The following is a 5235-nucleotide window of genomic DNA, read 5'->3' as shown; positions in this document are numbered from 1 at the left end:
CAACTGGTTCGGTCAACAACAAGGTACAAAGCGGATTGATTAAATGGGCTTGAAGTTCCATTATCGTTAGGTCGAAGATCTCTACTAGGTTTAGTGCACTTTGGTAGTTGTGAATGTTGCCATAATCGAATGTCTTTCTCATTCGACATTCTCTCTTACCAAGCACTCATACTCGCAAGGGTTGAGGAGACAGTCAATGTCTTTCTCATTCGACATTCTCTCTTACCAAGCACTCATACTCGCAAGGGTTGAGGAGACAGTCCGTGAGGTAATTGGGCTTCGAGATTATGTATACACGAAAAGAGCTCGCTTTCGACTTTCTACCTCGATGTTTTGTGCTCAGTTCTGGTTCAGGAAAATGTATGATCTCTTTCATTGGAGCACATTGATGCCGAAGGAGTCTTCGGAACCGGTGGATAAGCTATGATGACTTCAGGCTATTCAAATAGCATGACTAAGCCATACTTGGAATTTTTTTTTCATAAATCTGTCTGATGATTTATAAGGTAAGAGATTTTAAAAGACAAAAGAATGACAATTTCTTTTTCATAAACCTGCCTGATGATGAATAAGTCACACCCGAAGCTTTTGAAAATGAAAGCGTGTATAACTCACCCGAAGCTTTTGAAAATAGAATAAGTCACACCCGAAGCTTTTGAAAATGAAAGCGTGTATAACTCACCCGAAGCTTTTGAAAATAAAAGCGTGTATAACTCAGATCCATTTTCTCTTCGATTCGTAAACTTCAGATCTGATCTTACTTTCGTCTCCAGGTGACTGAGAGAGAATTTGGGCCTAGCGTGCAACTAGTTCGGTCAACAATAAGATACAAAGCGGATTGATTAAATGGGCTGGTCAACAATAAGATACAAAGCGGATTGATTAAATGGGCTGGTCAACAATAAGATACANTGAATAAGTCACACCCGAAGCTTTTGAAAATGAAAGCGTGTATAACTCACCCGAAGCTTTTGAAAATAAAAGCGTGTATAACTCAGATCCATTTTCTCTTCGATTCGTAAACTTCAGATCTGATCTTAAAATGGGCTGGTCAACAATAAGATACAAAGCGGATTGATTAAATGGGCTGGTCAACAATAAGATACAAAATGGGCTGGTCAACAATAAGATACAAAGCGGATTGATTAAATGGGCTGGTCAACAATAAGATACAAAGCGGATTGATTAAATGGGCTGGTCAACAATAAGATACAAAGCGAATTGATTAAATGGGCTTGAAGTTCCATTCTCGTTAGGTCAAAGATCTCTAACTAGGTTACAAAGCGAATTGATTAAATGGGCTTGAAGTTCCATTCTCGTTAGGTCAAAGATCTCTAACTAGGTTTTAGTGCACTTTGGTAGTTGCGGAAAGGGTCTGATCTCTTTCATTGGAGCACATTGATGCTTCGAAACCGGTGGAGAGGCTATGATGACTTCAGGCTATTCAAATAGCTGACTAACACTAGACCAANTACAAAGCGAATTGATTAAATGGGCTTGAAGTTCCATTCTCGTTAGGTCAAAGATCTCTAACTAGGTTTTAGTGCACTTTGGTAGTTGCGGAAAGGGTCTGATCTCTTTCATTGGAGCACATTGATGCCGAAGGAGTCTTCGAAACCGGTGGAGAGGCTATGATGACTTCAGGCTATTCAAATAGCTGACTAACACTAGACCAACTTCGAAACCGGTGGAGAGGCTATGATGACTTCAGGCTATTCAAATAGCTGACTAACACTAGACCAAATGCCTTTATAGTAGAAACGATATACTTGAGACCTCTCACACCTGAAACGTATCTCACACCTAAAACGATAATTATTTTAGTACTTTTTTTCTTTTGGAGGGGCATTCCGAGAATCGAACTCGAGACCTCTTGCACCCAAAGCAAGAATCATACCACTAGACCAAATGCCCTTAGTATGGATTTTAAAAGACAAAAGAATGACAATTTCTTTTTCATAAACCTGATAATTAATTATTTTAGTGCTTTTTTTCTTTTGGACAACCTCTTGCACCCAAAGCAATAATCATACCACTGGACCAAATGCCCTTAGTATGGACTATATATTATGTTTTTTATGGAATGTATCATCATTATTTCATTTATTTTCTTTGTTAATGAAATCCATGAGAAATAATCATTATTATTATATCTTTTAGACTAGACCGCTGTTAAATTATTTACATAGGGTTTGCGACAATTACTGTATTGAGAAGAAAATAATGTAAGTTTTAGTTTGATAGTTCCATTTGAGACACATATCGTGGAATACACAAGTAAAGCAAATATCGAAAGTTAGGATTTGGGTAGGCATGCCTATTGAAAGTGGAAAAGATAAAATGATATTAAAAAAGAGCATCATCATAGTTTTAAGATGGAAGAATATACACTATGGTGTTTGAATTGTTTTCTTTGAGGCTCATTCTTTTGAGAATTGAACTCGAGACCTCTCGCACCCTATGCGAGAATCATACCACTAGACCAAATGCCCTTTCTAAAAAATTGCAACATTTTTAACTCCTCAGTATATTTTTTTCTCTCAAGTTTGAAATCTATTTTCTTGAGCGGTTGTTGGACTATAAAACAAAAAGTTGATGGTCTAGTATGCAAGTGTTCAAATAAACTACAACCCAACAAATGAATCAAACTAATCCGTTTGGGTTGGGTTGGATTTATTCGGCTCAGTTCATCAGTTTGTTTGATTTAATTCTTCTATTTTGCTTCCTATGACAAGAAAATGAAGTTGTATTGAATGTAACATAGTTTGATTTATGACAAACTCATATGAAATATAATTGCATTAATAGTACTAAGAGTTGGAGTCAAATATTTCATGAACTTAAGTGCAACTCATGTTTTATTAAAGACGAGATGAAATTTAGTTAAGTAACTGGAACTTTAAATTTTCAATTACTCTATGTTAGTTGCTATCTTTAGGATTGACTAATTGGACACGAGTTCTTGGATTTTGGGGATTGTTTTATGTAATTTTCAACTACAACTTATGTTTTGAAAGTTATAGGAAATAATTTAGGTAGTGGTTGTATATTATGGATGAACACTAGAGTTTCTATCCCATTCACCACAACTACTCTAGTTTTTGTTTGAAGGCTATAATTGTCATCTATGTTGTATGACAATAAAATTTGTTTCGATGAAATTTTAGTTAAAGTTGCATATTTTACTTCTTGCGAGTAAAAAATTTGTTTCTTAGCATAATATGAATTTAGTTGAAGAGTTATTAGGAATAAGATGGAGAAAGAAATTTTCTTTAAAATAATAAACAGACTCAAGTTCATCTTTGTTATTGTCAAATTGTGATTTTGCAAAAAACTTAACTAATATGAAATATCAAGGTAAACCAAGAATATATCCTGCACGTCATTCAAGATGACAATAAAATGGAGTTAAATTGAACGTAGTTTTAGTTTCATGTTTGGTAGGTTCAATATGAAGCATAATTGTATTAATGATATTAAAGAGAAATTCGTGTTTTATTAGAAGAGACCAACTTCATTTAAGGTACTAGGAGTTTAAACTACTTCCATTCTAATTTCAATCACTTCACAATGATTACAAATTTAAGGTTGGCTAATTGAACATCAATTATCAACTTTAGGTTATAATTTAGGTAGTAGCCATTATAATATTAATGAGTATAAGACTTACAATTTACCATGGACCATATGTCTTATAGTTAAATGAATATATATATATTATGCATGTCGAGGTCTGGATAAAGCACAAAGTAGTAAGGAACACCATTGTCAACTCTAGAGCCACCCACAACATGATGGAGACCGATGCAAAATATTTTAACATCCTTTGGCATCAAGATACAGGAAAGATGAACGCCGTCAAATTGGAAGCTTTGTCTGTCTTAAGAGTCACAATGAGAACTCTAATCAAGCTAGAGCCTTGGACTAGGAAAATTGTTTAGTGATAGTTGAAATGGATGACTTCGACGTCGTGTCAGGAATGAACGTCCTGCTGAAACACAAAGTCATTTACATGCCCCTAGCAAAATGTCTAGCAGTAACGGAGTCTAACCCGACGATCATTCAGAAAAACATCCATCAACCAAGAGGGTTGAAAATGATGTCGATACAACAGTTGAAAAATAATCATAGCCATGATGAATCTACGCTTTCTGCTATTGTTGTAATTGAAAAGGGGAGCTCGAGTGCGCCAATCTCAATAGAAACCTTGTTGCCACTACATTAACACCACGACGCAAAACAAGGTCAGATAATGGATTTATCCCCACCAAGAGAGACAAAAACAAGGTCAGATACTAAAGAAGGGAGACAAAAACAAACCATTGAAGCAACACATGTTCACACATAAATATCATCTAGACTGATGTAGAGAAGGGTCAATCGGAAGCATCAACCACAATAGTTTCAAGAAAAATAAAGAGTTCATATAAGTTAAGGTTAGATCAACTTCGAGTTCAAAGCAACAAAACCAAAGACTGGTGTGAAAATACTATGGACTAGTTAAAGTTATCCGTAAGATTATGAAGACATCATATAGAATCTAATTGCTCTTATGGATGCGGACTAACCTTGTTGTCCACGTTAGTAACTTGAAACGTTATTATTTCGACAAAGAAGACATCAAGCAGAAGCAGGTGATATGACGTCATACAATTAAGAAAAAGTTTTAAGCGAAGAAAGTAGGAAAGACACGAACAGAGAAGACATGAAGACTCAACAAACCGAGAAGTACTTTTCAACAGCACCTAGTAGGTTGGAAGAGACTCCTCATTATGAGATCAGCTAGAAGCGCATCCAGAGACCTAAAGTCAGCCTTATCCAATAAACTATGTGGGGGCAGATGTCACAGTCATGATTGCCCAAGGCGTGTTGCCTGTGGTTGCATGTTGCATGTCTCAGCCATTCTTGTAAAAAATTTGTTGTCCAAGGTTGTTATTTGGACAATGTTATTGTTTATTGGTTATTTCGGCGACACGCCTTGAGCAATCATAACCGTTACAATTGGCTAAGACATTTGTTGTCTATATGCTATTGTTGTCCACGAGACTCCTCATTATGAGGTCATGATTGGCTAAGACATTTAAAGAAGTTTTACCTAGGGAAACTTCTATCACAATTCTCTTCTTGCTCTCTGAAACTTCTTTAAATGTTATTGTTCACTGGTTATTTTGGCGCATCTTCCTTAAAAGGATTGTGACGATAGATGATCTAGGTAAAACTTCTATTGGGAGATCA

At 35.8% G+C, this 5235-nt stretch overlaps 1 non-coding gene across 1 annotated transcript; it reads right to left on the bottom strand.

Moving 5' to 3' along the window:
* Positions 1–1842: 1842 nt before the first annotated feature.
* Positions 1843–1914, bottom strand: TRNAP-UGG. The gene has a single exon. It is a non-coding gene; the product is annotated as a tRNA-Pro (tRNA).
* Between the last annotated feature and the right edge of the window lie 3321 nt (positions 1915–5235).

This window comes from Cucurbita maxima, unplaced genomic scaffold (genome assembly GCF_002738345.1).
Source record: "Cucurbita maxima cultivar Rimu unplaced genomic scaffold, Cmax_1.0 Cma_Scf00230, whole genome shotgun sequence".
Classification (NCBI taxonomy): Eukaryota; Viridiplantae; Streptophyta; class Magnoliopsida; order Cucurbitales; family Cucurbitaceae; genus Cucurbita; species Cucurbita maxima.
This window is presented reverse-complemented; position numbering and strand designations above follow the sequence as displayed.